Genomic DNA, 21466 nt, shown 5'->3' on the forward strand with positions numbered 1-21466 from the left:
ATGTGCGGGCGCTCATATAATGTATATGTATTTTGAATGTCCTCGCAACTGTAAGAGGAGAGGCAATTCACGTGGATTTTATGTGAAGAATTGTTTAAATTAGTTATTTTTCTCATTCCCACCGAACAAAGCCAAAATACTTTTGTAACAGCTTAGGTCGGTAAACCTTTTATTTGCATAAACACGATGTACTCAGCTGGTCCAAAACATACAACACGCATGAGCAGGTACTTCCCATTATATAGAACGGTAGAGCAAGTACATAAAGGTCATTCATAAGCATGGCGGCGAACAAAGCGGAGATACCTACTGTAGAAGAATTGGTCCAGAAAGCCTGTGAAGCATTTAGGGGCCAATTTGGGGTCCAACCAGAGAATGCATCCTGTGCTCCTGGAAGAGTTAATTTAATTGGTGAACACACTGATTACAATGATGGATTTGTGTTTCCAATGGTAGCTCTCTCTCTCTCTCTCTCTCACACACACACACATCGCAACAATATACTTTAATATTTCACTCTTTCTCTTTTTTATAAAAGCCCACCACCATACGAATGTATTCATTTCTTTTGTTGTAGCTCCTATAAATTGTTTCCACATTGTACAGTTTTCTCAAGGTAAATCTGTCGCGTCAAGTAATATAAGGAAGTGTTTGCTGCTTTTTGTTAGTCAATATATTCATGTGTTTGACATGGCTGGGATGAAAGAGTTGGAAATATTGGCATAGTTGACATGCTGAGGTGGCACGGTTCATTCCGTACTAGATGATGACACAACACGGGTTTGTTTGAAAGTGAATTGGTATGACCTTGCCAATTATAACGATATTGTATACTCATGCATTACAGCTATATTTACTTCCTAATTTAAAGTGATATACACTCTTGAAGATTACAGAAAACTTAAGAAGCATACTGTTCAAAATGTGGAACTCGTCATAAAACTGTGCATGGTATTTACGTCAATGTCACATAACGAAATTTCATTGGTGTAATCGACCCAGCCCACGCTTTGGATTGGCTGTCTGCAGCACACCCCTAACTTTATTCACTGGTGTCATAACCTTGTGTATAACGTTATTGATTGTGAACTGCGTGGAAATAAAAGCAGACTACTACAATAATAATAGTACATACGTGGAGATACAGAACTTCGATTTCATTTAGTTTAACTAGTCTTAAGATCAGTCGAGCTGATATGAATGGATGAGATGGCCTGTATTTAGCCCCCGTCATCTGTTTGCGGGGTGGGGGTGGGGATTTGCCCCCATCCCCCTTGCTCCTATGTGCGGGCGACCATGTGTAACACGATTCTGAACACGAAAAGTCAAACAAATATAAACTGATTTGACCACAGCTTGGTATGAGAGTGTATTTTAACTGCATGGCATACAAGTTCGATTGCTAACCTCCCAGGACCTTGAGTTAATTTCAACTGTCGCCAATAGGATTTCTCATACTATACCTTGAGATAAATGAAACCATGGTATCTTGCCAAAGTCTCATCGTATCAAAATTGAAAACAAGCTGTGTAATATTAGTAGACAGACTTAATATCAAAGAACCATTCGGTTAGTGTATTATCTAATTTTCGTACTGATGCTGCTGTTCATAACTGGTGTGTTCGACATTTTCTAGCAGCGTGGAATATGATACTTGTAACTTGCATTAAAAGTTGTTTTTTAAATTCATAAGAAGAATAGATCGTTCCTTGAACAAATGTATAAATCCTGTAATAGTCCTAGGAAAACTGAATGATTCCAAGGTTATTTTGTATCACATACAATTCAAAAACGTTGCTTCAGAAGTTCGGGGATGATCTAGCCAGCAGGAGGGCATTAACTGTTGATACGTGCTAGGTCGCACACCTTTCCGAGAATTGCAGATGTCTAATTCATTTAGCATGTTGTTTTCGTGCGTTTTTCACGAACCAAATATCATCTCTATCTCTCTCTCTCTCTCTCTCTCGCTTGTGTATCAGTACAAACAGCGTATTCAGTGTTATTTCTTTTACTACATGTTTGTACTGAAATATTCAAATTGATTTGTCTACCTGTTCTTATCAAGGCTCTACCTCTTGTCACTGTAATGGTTGGCCGAAGGACCAACTCCGGATTATGTCGCGTGCTGACCCTAGCTGAAGCAGTTGATGACCCAAAATATGTGGAATTTCCCGTCCATTCTGCAGATAAGCCTCTGGAAAAAGGAACTCCTAAATGGGCCAACTACGTCAAAGGGGTCGTTGCAAATTTTATTGGTACGATTTCAAATTAGTTATGTGTCCTCTTCACTTAATTTCCTCATGTATGATATGCGTTTATCTGGTCGTCTCGCCTGTAAGTAGCGAGACATAGTTATCATTCCTGTAGCAACGGGGTTGCTATTGTCAACAACGTTAAGATTATTTGTGTTTTTCATGTTATGTAGCTTTAACATTATCGACTGCATTTGACTTACGTTTTACTTTACTTGCTCTAAATGTAAAGTTTGTAGCCTATATTTGAAGACTCACGTCAGTCGCTTTTAGCAGAAAGATACATTACTATGACGCCGTTAGCTGGATAGAGCGTTCCTCGGAAGCCATGTGTTTAATATGAATTAGTTCCTTAACGGTCTGATATGGGTTTTTATGTTGTCTATTTTTAATATGCAGTAGTTTCTTAATGGCCTGATATCGCTTTTATGTTGTCTGTTGCGTTTCTGAGACGTGAAGAAGTTATACAGCTTAAGTTTACTTGAGATCTCGTCAATAACCTACTGCATTATTGCACTGGATTTTGGGGGGGAGGTATTTCACATTATTTAAGGGAGTTTATAAGGTAATTGCTAAAGACATAATGTTTATTTTTAAATAAATTTTGAAAAATACTTGACCGCACATTCGCAAAATATGAATCATTTACGAAGTTTCCAAACAAAATATAAATGAAATATGACGTTTCCATGTAAAATATAAATCGACCACGATGTTTCCACGTAAAAGCAATGGACTAGTCGCAAGTTTACGAATTTACAATCAAAGGCATAACTTTATGTTTTCGTGTTTAATTTTAACGTATCTGATTATAAGAATAGAAATTTTAATGCATACTAAAAAAACAAAAAACTCTAACATTGATGGCTTTAAGTCATTCTTTCCTCCCTCATTTCATGGACTCTCTACTGGTACAGATAGCCATCAAGGACTAAGATATGCATAGGACGATACCACAAACGAGACTAATTGCTTTGGCTGTAAATATTATAAAACCCGATACTAAAATCCTTCTGCCTTGCGAGAGTGTTCTTATCTCGTTTGTGGATCGTTATATTGAGTGTCGTGCCCTTGAGAAAAGAAGCAGCAGACGAAAGCGCTCTGTATGGTTTCACACCAGTTTGGTACTATTGTTTATAGCTTTTTGTTAAATATTTTTTCCCGATCAACAGTTTTTATGATGCAATGTCGTTACGAGATAGTGCTACTTGCCGTGTCATATGGAAGAATAGTTGGCTATCAAACAATTGTTTCGGTTATACCATAGTAACATGGAGTCGTCCATATATGGCTGTACGTAGTAACATGGAGTCGTCCATACATGGCTGCATATAGTATCACGGAGTCGTCCATGTAAAGCTAGTAACGTGTAGTCGTCAATATATGGCTGCACATATTAACATGGAGTCGTCCATAAATGGCTGCACATAGTAACATGGAATCGTCTATATATGGCTGCACGTTATACGAGTCGTCCATGTATAGCTATTAACATGTAGTCGTCCATATATGGCTGCACATAGTAGCATGGCGTCGTCCATATATGGCTGCACATAATAGCATGGCGTCGTCCATATATGGCTGCACATAGTAACATGCAGTCGTCCACAAATGGCTGCACGTAGTTGCATGGAGTCGTCCGTGTATTGCTAGTAACATGGTGTCGTCCATATATGGTTGCACATGGTAACATGGAATCGTCCATATATGGCTGCACGTCGTATCATTCGTCCACTTGCTAAAGATAATTATTTGGTGGTAGAACTTCCATGGTGTCCAGTAGCGAATCACAATGCAGAATGATTAAAAATATGCACGAGCAATTAATTGCTTTTAACAAGTTTTTTTTTCAAAACATTACCATAAACATAAAAGTTGACAAATGCTGAATAATCACCTTTTTTCTTGAACTTTATTGACCGACATTTTTCGGATGGGGGGAGGAAATTTTTCTTTAGAGCCTGGACATTATTGTTTTGTTTACATCAAGATAATTTTGTTCAACTAATGCAATGGATATATTTACGTTTTCCCCAAATTCAGAGCAAGAATATATTTTTCATAGCTATATGGACATCGCCATCGTCACCGCCGCATAATTTCTATAGGTGGTCTTTTTATAAAGTAAACTGTTTTGTTGACAGGCACAGTATATTCCTTTGACGCCGTAATTATCACGTCAGTTCCTATTGGCGGCGGCGTTTCCAGCTCTGCGTCCATAGAGGTCGCTACCTACACGTTCCTAGACCAGTTAGATCCCGCGGCAGCCAGCAAAGTGTCCAAGAAAGATAAGGCTCTTGCGTGCCAAAAGGCCGAACACGTGTATGCAGGGATGCCGTGCGGGATTATGGATCAGTTCATTTCTATGATGGGGGATGAAGGTCATGCTCTGCTTATCGATTGCAGGTTTGTTAAAGGTTTTTATCTTCTGTCATTCAACCATTAAAATAAGAAATAAATTTATCTAAAAGGTCTGGGCTCATCTTAGGGTGATATCATCAGAAACGCCTTAAATTATCAGTGAGGGTCTACAGTGAACTTGAACAATTCTCTTAACACGCAAACGCACGCACGTAGATAACACATACACACCTACATGTTTTACCAGCAATGGTATATTTTACTGCATGATATCATATTAAGTCTAACTTTTACTAGAATTTTCTGTCTACGACAGTGTCTTTATGCGTTCGTTTCGTGCATCCTACATAATTCTTTGGTCAAACCTATTTGTAATTTCATTGACTTTTATAAGCATCGATGGCCTTTCGACAGATATTGATAATGAAGGAAACATGATACCGAATACAGGTGATCATGCACGAGTGCTCATTTGAATTAAATTTATGAAACGGGTTGCATAAATTCTAACTTTACGAGCCTCAGAGAGCAAAAATATCATTTTTTTCCACGAGTGTCGTAGATTTCGTTTCCAACGAGTCAAGGGTAAGGCTATCATATGATGAAAAACTTATTTTATTTGGTGAGAAACAGAATAGTGATGTGGAATGGCTTTGAAATATTTTAGCATACATCTGTTATTACGCCCATGCCTTGCTATTATAAGGTTTGTAGAAAGATCCGTTATGATATGCGTATTTTGGTATACTTAATGTTGTAATTATTTGGTAAAGAAATAACGTAATTAAAAAGTGAACCGACAGGCCCAAGGCTAGGGACAATGATTATTGATGCAAAAACAAATTGTCTTCGACTGAAGTTTTAAACTGTGTAACATTTCAAAATATGCGATTCATTATTCTTTAAGATTGGGCACGTACAGTATATAGCAACGCTGTGTGAAAATTCGTCCTTAAAACTGTGTTTCATTCCATGATTGTACCTTGTCAAGCGACTAAGTCTACAAACGTCAATAGTCTACTTGACTCTTCTTGTCAGGTAGTTTCAAGTGAACTTCTCCTTCAAGAAAGATTAATTTACATAAATATCTTAAGCCCCTACAATACAAAAATAAAAATAAGAAATAAAAAAAGTGTGACATAAAAGATTGATCAAACAAAGAATACAAAACATGTACATATTAAGCAGTCAAGTTTATATATATATATATATATATATATATATATATATATATATATATATATATATATATATATATATAAAAGGGGGCCCCGAGTGGCCGAGTGGTCTAAAGCGCTCACCGTTACGGATCACTGCCATCTCAATTCTGTCTGCGTGGGTTCGAGTCTCGGATTCGGCCAATGTGGGTATGTGAGAAAGCTTGCCAGTTGCTTCTCGAGGGTCGGTGGTTCTTACCGGGGGTTTCCCCGTTTCTTCCTCCACCATTAGTACTGGACGCCATGTGTAGCCTATCGTGTGCTGAAAAATGGCGTTAAACCCTACAACAACAACAATATATATATATATAAAGTCAGGTGGCAACTTTGTCTAAGTTAGATAAGCATCGAGAAAAGGTCTGATGTAGACCTTTCCAGTCTATTCTCAGAATCTTAGCTGAATTACCAAAACACTCCTCCTAATGAGTTTTTCTCCTTAATACCTACTTGAATTTACATTTAATTAGATCGATGACAAGTCGCCTAGTTCCTCTTAAGGACCCGAACGTAGTTGTCTTGGTTACCAACTCAAACGTCAAGTAAGAATTGATCGGGTCTGAATATCCGACAAGGAGACGTCAGTGTGAAACTGCAGCACAACTCATGGGCAAGGGAAGTCTTCGCGAAGCCACAGAAAAAGACTTGGAAGGTATTTTTCCGAATATTTTGTCCATCTTCATCTATTGACCAGAACTTTGAATGAATATTTTTTTTTTTGGGGGGGGGGAGGGTGTTGGGGAGTATTAATAAATATATCAGCTATGTACATCTGCTGTTCAGTATCAAGCCAAAGATGACTCGTGCAAGAATAATACTGAAAAAGGTCAATAGCATTAAATGTTAACGCCAAAAGTCAGTAGATTTTAAAGTTCCTTCTCTGGATATTGACACCAGTCTTAAAATAAGTAACAGAAAAGAATGTAAGACAACAAGCTTTGTAAAAATTTCACAAATAATTTATTTTCCTAGAATACAAAGTGAAAATGAGAAGAACAAAACTGATGGTATTGCGAATTAAATCCCAGAATGTTCCAGGAATTCAATCCCAGAATAATCTAAGAATTACAGACACGAGTCTTAGTTATTTAAAGTCCTGAAAGCAAAATTGGTAGAAGTCCAAAACTGAAGACGATGATGTATCTGTGGTAGCTTATAAAGTGTTGATGTATCAACAGTCTTAGTGTTGAATCGCGGTAATATAATCACAGGTTTGAATTTACTATAAATTCCAGTGAATGTTTAAATCCAAGAATTTTATCAGGGCTCTTTTGTATTTCCAGAAAAAAAATCACTTGAATTGAATAATTTGAATAAATATATTCCAGCCAAAAATTACTGGTCACAACATATAATACAACTTGATTGTGCTAAGACTTAAAACATGAATGAAATAATCAGAGAGCCAAACTACACAGATATGGAATATAAGAAGATTGCAAAATGAACAGACGAAAATTACTTCACTGGCTTGAAAATCTAAGAGAATCATCTACATATGCCAGCATACATGTTTACAAGTTTCATCTGCACACACATTTTCTACAGAATAATGTTAAAATTTGTAAAACTTATTTAGAAATTAAATAAAAAGGCAAATATGAGCGTGGCAAATATGTCGAACCAACCTTTACTTTTATTCGTAAAACAGTCTCGTACAGTTTTTCTCTAAAATCTCATTGGTCAGTAAACCTCACATTGACTGTACGTCTTGCATTTGGTCAATATACCTCACATTGACTATACGCCTTGCATTTTGGTCAATAGACCTCACATTGACTGTACGTCTTGCGTTTGGTCAATAGACCTCAAATTGACTGTACGTCTTGCATTTGGTCAATAAACCTCACGTTGATTGTATGTCTTGCATTTCGTTAATAAACCTTACATTGACTGTACATCTTGTATTTGGTCAATAAACCTCACATTGACTGTACGTCTTGCATTTGTTCAAAAAATCTCACATTGACTTTACGTCTTGCATTTGGTCAATAAGCCTCACATTGACTGTACATCTTGCATTCGTCAATAAATCTCATATTGACTTTACGTCTTGCATTTGGTCAATAAACCTCACACTGACTGTGCGTCTTGCATTGGTCAATAAACCTCACATTGACTGTATGTCTTGCGTTGGTCAATAAACCTCACGTTGACTGTACGTCTTGCATTTGGTCAATAGACCTCACATTGACTGTACGTCTTGCTTTGGTCAATAAATCTCACATTGACTTTACGTCTTGCATTTGGTCAATAAACCTCACATTGACTGTATCTCTTGCATTGGTCAATAAACCTCACGTTGACTGTACGTCTTGCATTTGGTCAATTTTGCGAAATGTGCAGAGTTATTAGATCAGTTGCTGGAACATAAAAATTATCTCCTGAGACTGTTAGACATTTTTAAGTCCTTCTTGACGGCTAGACTTCGGAAATCTGTTTGACTGTTATAAATTGGAAAGTCCATCTTGACTTGTTAGATATTAGAAGTCCATCTTGACTTAGACTTTGGAATTCCGTGTTGAATGTTAGACATTGGAAGTCCATCTTGACTGTTAGACATTATAAGTCCATCTTGACTTAGACATTATAAGTCCATCTTAACAATACTGAAAACTAAGAGCTGACTTCAAGAAGATTTTCAACGTTTTAGCACTTTAATCTTAATATTTTCACTGTTTTACTTTTCCAAGTACAGTTTTTATGCTCAATGGACTTTATACATGTATGTTAAATACACTTGTAATTATGTGTTTGTGTTTCATCTTGCTTACAATCTATACTCTCTGTTAGTCTAGTCCAACTGCAGACTGCACATACCCAGATCTGGTGTCACATACTGTGCTGGCAGATCTGGTGTCACATACTGTGCTGGCAGATCTGGTGTCATATAATGTGCTGGCAGATCTGGTGTCACATACTGTGGTGGCAGATCTGGTTTCACTTACTGTGCTGGCAGATCTGATGTCACATACTGTGCTGGTAGATCTGGTGTCACATACTGTGCTGGCAGATCTGATGTCACATACTGTGCTGGTAGATCTGGGTCTATGCATTTTACTAGGACAGTCAGTGCAACAAACAACATTATCCCTGATATGTTAGCGCATGAGGCGATGGCAGATCATGATCTTTGTTACCTGTAGTTTGACTTGACATATGCAAGTATATACTGTATGATGATAAAATAGGCCTGCATGCGTGTACTAAGTAAACAGCATGATGATAAGATAGGCCTGCATGTTTGTACTTAGAACATAGTATGATGTTAAGTTAGGCCTGCATGCTTTAAACTAAGTATATACTGTAAGCATATAATGTATGATGATAAGATAGGCCTACATGCTTTCACTAAGTATATACTGTATAATGATAAGATAGGCCTACATGCTTGTACTAAGTATATAGCATGATGATAAGATAGGCCTACATGCTTTAAACTAAGTATATACTGTATGATGATAAGCTAGGCCTGCATGCTTTCCCTAAGCATATACTGTATGATGATATGATAGGCCTACATGAGTGTATCACATATATAGTATGATGATAAGATAGGCCTGCATGCTTTCACTAAGTATACAGTATGATAATAAGATGGGCCTGCATGCTTTAAACTAAGTATATACTGTATGATGATAAACTAGGCCTGCATGCTTTAAACTAAGTATATACTGTATGATGACAAGCTAGGCCTGTATGCTTTCACTAAGTATATACTGTATGTTGATAAGATAGGTCCGTATGCTTTCACTAAGCATCTGTTGTATGATGATAAGCTAGGCCTGCATGCTTTCACTAAGTATATACTGTATGATGATAAGATAGGCCTACATGTTTGTACTAAATATATAGTATGATGATAAGATAGGCCTGCATGCTTTAAACTAAGTATATACCATATCATGATAAGATAGGCCTGCATGCTTTTGCTAAGTTCAAGTTTAATTCTTAATTTAAGTACTAACTTGAAAGTGTTTTGCTATATTCCTGTTTTACCTTGTTGGTTCCATAGCTTCAAAAGATTTGTGTTCCTCTATTTTTTTATGAAATCAGATAATTAATTTCAGATGCAATACCTTAATCTTTGTCCAGTCAAGTGTTGTTCATTGATGTCCACATAGATTTCATCCTTTGATTCTAATGTATTGTCAGTATATTTATCCCAGAAGGTTTTATTTATCCTGCACTTGTTGACCATCATTCATATGAAAAATCTCAATTACTCAAGTTTGTTAGCTCTGAGCTAAGGTTACTTCATTCAGACCTCAACTTTGCCCAGACTCGACATGTTTAATGATCTTGATGGCTTTCTTTGCAGAATACAAAGACAAACTGAATGATGAAACATATCGGAGAGTGCGACACGTGATTAGAGAAATTGCACGGACTGAGGAGGCAGCAACTACTCTAGAAAACAATAACTACAAACGATTTGGAAAGTTGATGGTGGAAAGTCACAACTCTTTGAGGTAGATTTACAAAAGATTTGGAGAGTTGATGGTGGAAAGTCACAACTCTTTGAGGTAGATTTACAAAAGATTTGGAGAGTTGATGGTGGAAAGTCACAACTCTTTGAGCTAGATTTACAAACATTTGGAGAGTTGATGGTGGAAACTCACAACTCTTTGAGGTTGATTTACAAAAGATTTGGAGAGTTGATGGTGGAAAGTCACAACTCTTTGAGTTAGATTTACAAACGATTTGGAGAGTTGATGGTGGAAACTCACAACTCTTTGAGGTTGATTTACAAAAGATTTGGAGAGTTGATGGTGGAAAGTCACAACTCTTTGAGTTAGATTTACAAAAGATTTGGAGAGTTGATGGTGGAAAGTCACAACTCTTTGAGTTAGATTTACAAACGATTTGGAGAGTTGATGGTGGAAAGTCACAACTCTTTGAGGTAGATTTACAAAAGATTTGGAGAGTTGATGGTGGAAAGTCACAACTCTTTGAGCTAGATTTACAAACATTTGGAGAGTTGATGGTGGAAACTCACAACTCTTTGAGGTTGATTTACAAAAGATTTGGAGAGTTGATGGTGGAAAGTCACAACTCTTTGAGTTAGATTTACAAACGATTTGGAGAGTTGATGGTGGAAACTCACAACTCTTTGAGGTTGATTTACAAAAGATTTGGAGAGTTGATGGTGGAAAGTCACAACTCTTTGAGTTAGATTTACAAACGATTTGGAGAGTTGATGGTGGAAAGTCACAACTCTTTGAGTTAGATTTACAAACGATTTGGAGAGTTGATGGTGGAAAGTCACAACTCTTTGAGGTAGATTTACAAAAGATTTGTGAGTTCCATTACTTGATATGCATGTGAGAGATGATAATCTTTTGAGTAATTTAGCAATTACTGTAATAAGATACTGAACTGATATGCGTATTATTGCACACATTAGGGACTGCCATTTCATTTATGAAGAGGGCTGGGGGATCTTCATTTGAACCTGGAAATATCTCTCTCCCTCCCTCCCATGCAATGAGAATTTAAATCGATGTTCCCTTACAACATATAAAATGTGTCTTGTATTAATATATAACACAATTATATCTGACATTTAGTAGTATTATGAAATGGACATGCATCCAGTTTGCTCCGATGGAATGTTTGTGGGGTATGTGTGATGTGTGTGTGTGTGACTTGGCTTTTTAATGTAGCTTTAAAAATAATTCAGTCATATCGCTACAACATCTGCTGTTTGGCAGTTTATAGTGATGTCTCACACTGGGGCATCATGCCGCAGACATGTAGCATTATGTCCCACCCAGTCACATTATTCTGACACCAGGCCGACCAGTCCTAACATGAACCTCTTAATGCTGAGTGCCAAGCAAGGCAGCTGTTAGTACCATTTTTGTAAGTCTTTGGTATGACTCGGCTGGGGATCGAACTCATGACCTCCCACATCTGAGGTGGACACTCTAACCACTAGGCCACCAGAGCGGTTCCAATGGAATGTCATCATAATTTAACAGGGGATAAATAACATTCAAAATGATGTGTGGGTCATAAGTCAAGTTAGATGAGGCCACTTTTGTCAATAAAATAAATTTCTGTATTTCTGAAAAGTTTCCGCCCAGTGGTCTAAGTGCTTACCTTTAGAGACCAAGGCCATCTCACCCCTTTCCACATGGGTTCAAGTCGAAGCTCAACCATTGTAGGTATGTGAGAAAGCTTGCCAGCAGCTTCCTAAGGGTAGGTTGTGCTTCCTGGGATCTTCTTGTGCTCTTCCTCCAGGAAACATACTGGCTGTTCTAAAAGCCTATCATGTGATGAAAATGGTGTTAAACCTAAAACAAACCCAACCTAAGTCTAGAAGATTTTCAAATATTATACTGTTAGTGTTGGAATAAGTCTTAGTGAGTCCAATTATTAATCTAAAAGTGTTATCATTACCAGGGATGACTATGAAGTTTCATGCCCTGAACTGGATCAGCTGGTCGAGGCAGCTTTGGAGGTGAAGGGGGTATATGGTTCAAGGATGACGGGAGGAGGATTTGGAGGATGCACTGTCACTCTCCTGCATAAAAACAGCGTTGACAAGGCCTTGGAACATGTACAGGTGCATTATCTTCATTTACTTGTTACAGTTGAAAATGCAAGAGGACAAAAGAATGCTAGTTCATTAGAAATATATATTTTTATAAGTTGTGTTGCCATTGTTTTAATTATAATAATAATAATTCTATTGTATTGCATTCAATTGCTGCTGTTGTACTTGTTTAGTGGGCCAGACTCGCATCCAGAACTTCAGAGTTTTAAGTCCAATCATCAGATTAATCCTGATGGGCTACCATGTTGCTTCCTTGGGCAGGGAGCTATCTGATTGCCTCAGCACTAAATAGCCTACTTACATTGCTATACTGTTAAAAAACAGATCGAGTCTTTTGCTATTGCTGATGGTGGTGGTGGTGGTGGTAATGCTGATGATTATGCTGACTGGGAAGGATAAGAATGGTAATGATGATCCATACATCATCTGATTTCAAGAAGAAAAAGAAGAAAAAAGCTCTGGCACAAACATATTTGAGATTCACAAGGTGGTAGCTATTTTGTTCAATTGTGCAAGTAATATAGCTCCCCCAAGTCATTTCTGTGATATGGATTATGCAAGTAAACAGTTCCCCACAGTCATTTCTATGATATGGATTATGCAAGTAATATAGCTTCCCAATTTCATTTCTATGATATGGATTATGCAAGTAATATAGCTCCCTCCAGGCATTTCCATGATATGGATTATGCAAGTATTATAGCCCCTTCCAGTCATTTCTATGATATGGATTATGCAAGTAATATAGCTTTCTCCAGTCATTTCTATGATATGGATTATGCAAGTATTATAGCTCCCTCCAGTCATTTCTATGATATGGACTACACAAGTAATATAGCTCCCTCCAGTCATTTCTATGATATGGATTATGCAAGTAATATAGCTCCCTCCAGTCATTTCTATGATATGGATTATGCAAGTAATATAGCTCTCTCCAGTCATTTATATGATATGGATTATGCAAGTAATATAGCTCCTTCCAGTCATTTCTATGATATGGATTACACAAGTATTATAGCTCCCTCCAGTCATTTCTATGATATGGATTATGCAAGTAATATAGCTCCCTCCAGTCATTTCTATGATATGGATTATGCAAGTAGTATAGCTCCCTCCAGTCATTTCTATGATATGGATTACACAAGTAATATAGCTCCCTCCAGTCATTTCTATGATATGGATTACACAAGTAATATAGCTCCACAGTAATTTCTATGATATGGAGTCTGCAAGTAAAATAGCTTCCCAATGTCATTGATAGAATGTTTGATTGGGAAAGTAATAAAGCTCACCATGGTTATTTCTCTGATATGGATTATGCAGTAAATTAGCTTCCAAATGTTTTTTTTAGGAGGTGGATTAAAGAATTCAGATTAATTATTCAAAACTTCAGCTGAACAACCACCAGAATGTGCAAAAATTGTTCATCACATTTCAAGCGCTACCCCTATCTCTTCATTAGATCCCTCCTATATTTAGAAAATGTGCCCCCTTTTGTCTATTGGAGAGGCATTGTGGTTGTTTGGTGGCATATGCCACTACAATTTTTAAATTCTAGAACATACCCTGTACTTTTTAATGAAACTGTTGTTCTAATTAAATTCATCTTCAGGAGTTAATTTAATTAAAATTAATATTGTAAACATAACAGTGAACCCATGGACTTCAGTAGAAAGTCATGTTCTGTATTACTTTGGATTCACCAATAAAATGACAGCTTTCACATTTTTATAAGGTTAAAACTTCATTTGGAACATAACATTTTGAAGAACAAGCCCCCATTAACCTTTATCTGATAGAGTACTGAAACAGATAGGATTGGGAATTTCAAAAGTCACCAAAAACCTAACCGTTATTGTTGCTTGTCAGATAGGATTGGGAATTTTAAAAGTCACCAGAAATTTACTCTTTATTGTTGGCTGCCAGATTCATAGATCTCAATTTAATCAGACAGGTTCAAGAATTACAGGTAAATATAATGAATTACAGGTAATATAGTGAATTTCAGGAACGTATAATTAATTACAGGTAAATATAATGAAATACAGATACATATAATGAAATACAGGTCAATATAATGAATTACAGGTAATATAGTGAATTTCAGGAACATATAATTAATTACAGGTACATATAATTAAATACACGTACATATAATGAAATACAGGTAAATATAATGAAATACAGGTAAATATAAAACATTAAATGCCATTAAGATTAGTTAGCATCTTGCTTTTTGTGTCAGTTTTTGATTATTTAATTTTACTTTTCAGATGAAATACAAGGGAGCCCCAACATTTTATGTATGTGCTGCTTCGTCTGGAGCCCGTCCACTTAGTCTAAAGTGAACACTTAATACCAAGGACACCAGCAGTGTGTTTTCAACAGTAGTACTTTAGCTTAACCATATGGCAATCATATTTCATGTACAATGTGTTGCACTGAAAGAATGTAGCTACCTCATGTACTGTCATGTTTTCTGCAACGTCTTATGCTGCCAAATAAAATGCCTTAGCAGAAAGTCAGTCCTATTTCCTGAACAAAGTGAAGATGAAGACAATATTATAAAATCAAGGTGAAGCAAATACTGCATGCATTTTCTATCCAGTTCCTTACCATCATTTAATTATTTTGCCGCTGAAATCCACACAGGTTGTCCAGTTTTGGTTAACTTTCATTGGCAGCAAAACTATTTCCTTTGAGAAAATACAGTCTTTTAATACCAGTCAGATTTGGCATTTCTGTTTTAAATCTACTGAGGTGTCTTTTTTGAATGTCCCAAAAGGCAGGTGGATGGGGCATAGAGTGTTAACCTTCTTCATCAGACTTTTCATTGCAGCATTCTTTAGCTTTGCTTTCAGGTAGCTTTTAGGAACTGTAGTGGGGTATCTGTGGCTCATGAGCACTCTAGTTTAGAAGTCATCTCAGTGTATTGACTGGTTGCTCACCATGGACACCTGGCTTTGCCAGAATACTCACCATGGATAACTGGCCTTGACATATTACTCACCATGGATATCTTGCCATGCCAGAATACTCACCATGGATATCTGGCCTTGCCAGAATGCTCACCATGGATAGCTGGCTGTAGTAAAATGCTCACCATACATTCTATCTTTAACCTGCTTATTCATGTGAGATAATCCATTAAAATCAGTCAGAGAAAATAAGTTCTAACAAGCTGAAAACAAAATATCCCATTAAATCTAAATAATAAAACAATTATGCAATACCTTTATTTGTACAAGGAAATTAGCATGTAGTAATATTTTTCTTTTTCTTTTAGCAAAAGAGGCCAAAATCTCTGATAAATACAATTCTTAAAGCATCTACATTTGATACATTCTGCATGAACTGTCTCTAAATTTTTTGACAGCAACAGATTCTATATATTTGTATGTCTTTCCATTCAATTTTTATCTTTGTTTCATTCTTTAATTTGCACAAAATAAGTGCTTCAAGAAAAGTGCAATGTGGAAAAACTTGCAATGTTTTATACTGTAATATTCTTGTCTGATAAAATTATCACAATCAGGTTTATTTTCTTCTCCAAGTTGTTATTTCTTTCAACAAATACAGTTTAGAGTAAAAAATAACTATACAAATGAATGTTAACATATACACGCCATTGTACTTTTGCCTAAAACATGGGAATATAGTTTGTTCAGAATGAAGAGGTATTTTTGTTATTGATTTTGTACTCTACATTGAGCCATTATGCTAAAAATGTCTTCGCTGGCCAATGCCTGAAATCAACATAATCATTCCCAAATTTGCAAGTAATTTTACAAAAGGACATCAAAGTCAGGTGATCTGATTACAGTATTGTTGGCTTTAATCAGTAGAGCTGTGACCTGTAACATATTTACACTTGCATTATTTTCCCCAAGTCAATGTAGGAAGAATTTCAATTGGTAAAATTGTCATCATGTGACCTGTAACATACTTACACTTGCAATATTTTCCCCAAGTCAATATAAGAAGCATTTCAATTGGTAAAATTGTCATCATGTGACCTGTAACATACTTACACTTGCAATATTTTCCCCAAGTCAATATAAGAGGAATTTCAATTGGTAAAATTGTCATCATGTGACCTGTAACATACTTACACTTGCAATATATTCCCCAAGTCAATATAACAAGCATTTCAATTGGTAACATTGTCATCATGTGTCAGAAAACCAATTTATTAGTTCACAACACCAGGAAGGAACTACCTACTTTTCAAGCACCCGTCTTGTGTGCTTTTGAACATTTGTGAGAAATGGTTAACATGAAGTTCTGTTATTCATTTCTTGTTCATGCAGTAATTGATTTTTCAAGCTTCGTGAATTCTGTGAAATATTAGCTTCAGTTATTCCTGTAGACCATGAATATTTTCTCCAACATTTTGAGCCCCAAATTAACTAAAAACCATGAATTTTCTTACAATTTATGCAGGATATTTGAAATCTTGTTATTCTGAAAAATCCTGCATCCTGTTTAGGACAGTAAATAGCGCAAATTTAGCATTTCATTTTGCTTTTATTTTTTTTAAACTTGAAATGCAACTTATGATTAAAACATTTGAAGATAATTTAAGTTTAAGGGATTTTCATAAAAATGTAACTGAACATTTCACTTGTGATTTCAGCTGCTCTTTATCTTGTCCTTATCTATTCTTTGAAATGCATAGATTTAAAAATTCAGAAAATCCACTTTCTTTAGTTTTAAATTAAAGTATATTTTGGAAAATAAATATTTGGGTAATTATTCAAGTGACTTTTGTTTATTGTATATGTATACACCATAAACTAAATTTTAATGCAGTCCTTCACTTACTAATACAATATATTATAAAAAATACATAAATCAACGATTGCTGCCTCTGGTTAAACGAGAATAATAGGATTTAGTGCCAATCCTTCTCTTTAACTGTCATCTATGTGGCCTGGTGACTAAAAGCTTCCTTAGCAAAATGTTTTTGCCTGGGAGGGCTGGATTTGCAAGGCAATAGCCTGGAATGGCTAGATTTGCAAGGCAAGAGCTTGGGAGGGCTGGATTTGCAAGGCAATAGCCTGGGAGGGCTGCATTTGCAAGGCAATAGCCCGGGAGGGCTGGATTTGCAAGCCAATAGCCTGGGAGGGCTGCATTTGCAAGGCAATAGACTGGAAGGGCTGGATTTTGCAAGACAATAGCCTGGGAGGGCTGGATTTGCAAGGCAATAGCCCAGGAGGGCTGGATTTGCAAGGCAATAGACTGGAAGGGCTGGATTTTGGAAGACAATAGACTGGAAGGGCTGGATTTGCAAGGCAATAGTCTGGGAGGGCTGGATTTGCAAGGCAATAGTCCGGGAGGGCTGTATTTGCAAGGCAATAGCCTGGGAGGGATGGATTTGCAAGACAATAGTAGTTATCCTACAGTATTATGATCAGGTAATGTATTTTGAAGAATCGGGGTTTGGGATTAAAAAGTAATCTTTTTTGTGTTACACATCAAAATCTGGTAGTTATGTTGAAACAGATTTATGAAAGTTACTTCGTGCATTTGTGACGCACAAGTTAACAAACATCGTATATAGGCATACACAGGTTAAATGTAAATAAATAAACCCAAGGAGTCTGTTTTTGGAAAGAAGACCAGGGTGGCCGAGGGGTCTATGGCACTTGTTTTTATAGATCACCAACATCTCACCGCTATTCTTGTGGGATCGCGTCTCTGATTGGCCAATGTGTGTATGTGAGAAAGCTGGCCAGGTTCTTCCTCTGCCAAACATACAGGCGGCCATGTATAGCCTATCATGTGCTATAAAAACTGCATTAAAGCAATGAACATCAAATAAAAATTATTTCTGGAATGTCACAGGTATAATGTGTGCTTTCAGGTATGTCGTTGAAACCATGAGTGTTGTTTGTGAACTACCAATGATTCAGCATGTCATATTCAAGAGAAAATGATTTTCTAAGGTTTTCTTGCTGGAAATGTCACAACAAATTAACCATGTTTAGATATCTGAAATTGTGCAACATCTAACTGTGGTACTTGACTTTTGCACATGAAACAAAATTGCTGTGATTTTTGCCTTCTCCATGTTTGAGAACATCATGATGACTTGTAAATGCTTACTGTACAAATTGCAGGTTCATAGTCATTTATTTGCACCCAATCCCAGTTTTCCTTTTCTATATCAGCAAAGGCCGGCACATATTATTTGCCTACCTCTTTAATAACTTGAGGCTGATGCAGTCCTTTAATATTATGATTATTCATGCAGCCAACTAATTGTACTTTCTTGAATAAAAGCATCTAGCTATTTGACACCAATACATTTTTAGACTAGTTCCCCAACAGATAATTCACAAAAAATTATAAACTATGTTTTTCAGTTATTCATGCAGACAACCAGCATAATGCAATACAGAAAATATGCCTGCCAAGTTGTTAGGCATAACAAATTTTTCAGGCATCATAAAAATCTCAAATTAAGGTAAGTGGCATTGTCTGTTTATAACTAACAGCTGCCTTGCTAGGCACTCAGCATTAAGAGATTAGTGTTAGGTCTAGTCGGCCTGGTGTCATGATAATGTGACTAGCTGGGACATCATGCTACATATCTTTGGCATGATGCCCCAGTGCTAGACATCACTATAAACTGCCACACTGCAGACATCATAGCTATATGACTGAAATATTGTTAAAGCTACGTCAAAAATCACACACACACACACACACACACACACACACATTGTCTGGGTACAGCAGTATTTAATGTTAATGAGCCTTACATTACTCATGTAAAACTATAACAAGGCACAGCTACAACTCTTTCAGTCAAAGATTACTAAACATAATTATTCTTTAAAATGATCCCAATGATCCAAATAGGCACTGAACCGGAGATGACAGGGTCCAATTATTACAGTACTCCTTCATTACAATACTGTCCATGTGAGCGAGCATACACCTTTTATTGATATCACCTCATAATTAATGGACACGATATGGCACTCCCTCATTACAATGTTACATTATAATGTTATGGAAGCCAGAGTATACTGTTTTATAATGAAGTGCATGATACAGCACTCCCTCATTATAATACTATGGGAGCCAGAATATAGTTTTATAATGAAATGCATAATACATACAGTACTCTCTCATTATAATTTGATGGAGCCAGATTATATTGTTTTATAATGAAGGTCATGCAACATACAACACTCCCTCATTATAATGATATGGGAGCCAGAGTATACTGTTTTATAATGAAGTATATAAGACATACATCACTCCCTCGTTATAACGTAATGGAACCATAGTATACTGTTTTATAATGAAGTACATGATACATACAGCACTCCCTCATTATAATGCTATGGGAGCCACAGTATACTGTTTTATAATGAAATAATACATACAGTACTCTCTCATTATAATGCTATGGGAGCCAGAGTATACTGTTTTATAATGAAATAATACATACAGTACTCTCTCATTATAATGTGATGGAGCCAGAGTATACTGTTTTATAATGAAGGACATGATACATATGACACTCCCTCATTATAATTATATGGGAGCCAGAGTATACTATTTTGTAATGAAATACAGCCATAGAGTATGCCACCTTATGAGACCAACTTATAATGAAGTACATAATATATACAGTAATCCGTCATCATAATGTTCTCCATTATATACGGGCTTATAGTGAGATGGCCCGATAATAAACACATTAAAATACTCCCTCTTTATAATACTGTCCATGTCAGCCAAAGAGTATACCACCTAATGAGACTGCAATATAAGTACATGACAAATACTGTACTCCCTCATAATAACAATGTCCATGGGGGCCACAGGGCATGAAGAGCCACGTAGTGAGGGGGTGCTGAATTACATGATACAGACCACAGTTTCTTTGGTTGTGACAAAAGTTTGGAATAAACATTGAATTTTAAACTATGCCACAGTATTTAGGACTTAACATTACTAAATCAAAGCCCTTTGGCCAGCTTAACATTTTATGACCTAGAAATCTCAGACGTCATAATTTTCTAGGGTAAATCGTACTAAAAAAAAAAAAATCTCATAGAAAATTGAAAAACAATTACATAATAATAATGATAATTTTACAAGTAACTAATAAACATTATAATCTGAATCAGAATAAATATTACACGCGTTATTATTTGGTGCTAACATTTGAATTTTCACGACCTCTAATGATTCGTCAAGGACGCTGTCACTGTTTTTACAATGGATCGTTTCACGATCGGAATAATCTTTCTCAACTACCTTACGCGCTACTTCACAATCGTATCATTTCGTATTCGTCAAACAATTCTGATCCAATTTTCTCAATCGCGTGTGCAAGTGAAACGAATTGTTCATCTTGTGTCTCTTTGACTGTCGCTAAGGATCGTAACATAGACTGTTGAATCAACTTAATGAATCGACACTCTGTTGGTAATGTACATCTATTTTCTAATCTTCGTTGTTGTAATTATTCAAAATCACAAATATTTTTTCAGGATCAAGTTGATCAGAAGTTTTTATACCGTCATCTTGTAACTTTTCAATCGCAGAAATGATAACATTTATTATTTTCTAAAATATATGTTTAAAATAGAAAAATTAAAGTATTTCTGAATCTGAATAATTTCTCAAAGAATATTTTTAAAAAAACTGAATAAAAAACAAAAAATAAACCCATTAGCATTGATGAGTGATTACCATTTTATGGGATCCGTTCATCTGCCAGTATTTGCAGTTTCATTGAGTCCTTTCGTACGAGGCCTTTCTTATGGCCGACAATCGTCGTTATTCTTTATGACATTGTTTCATTTTTCTGACATCCTTTGTCATGTTTCTAAATGTTGTATGGGGCACCCTTTACATGGCGTTTTCCTTTCTGGCGACATTCTTTGTGAATGTCCTGTGTGGGGTTTCCTTCACTGAGGGCTCATCATTGCTACTATTTTTGAGTTTATATTTACAATCTTAATTATAGACGGAACTGTATTAAATTAATTCTACGGACGATACAACACATACAAACGGGGGCCTTCTCTATGTCCTAACCGATATATGCT

General features: G+C 36.2%; 1 pseudogene across 1 annotated transcript; it reads left to right on the forward strand.

Moving 5' to 3' along the window:
* The first annotated feature begins 217 nt into the window (after positions 1 to 217).
* LOC149802486 (galactokinase-like) lies at positions 218 to 17144 on the forward strand (annotated as a pseudogene). The gene is made up of 7 exons (XR_016420037.1): positions 218 to 452; positions 2066 to 2255; positions 4397 to 4658; positions 6298 to 6479; positions 10149 to 10299; positions 12236 to 12398; positions 14663 to 17144. The product of XR_016420037.1 is annotated as a galactokinase-like (transcript).
* The last annotated feature ends 4322 nt before the right edge of the window (positions 17145 to 21466 follow it).

The sequence above is a fragment of the Sinohyriopsis cumingii genome, chromosome 3 (assembly GCF_028554795.1).
Source record: "Sinohyriopsis cumingii isolate HCF-2022 chromosome 3, ASM2855479v2, whole genome shotgun sequence".
Classification (NCBI taxonomy): domain Eukaryota; kingdom Metazoa; phylum Mollusca; class Bivalvia; order Unionida; family Unionidae; genus Sinohyriopsis; species Sinohyriopsis cumingii.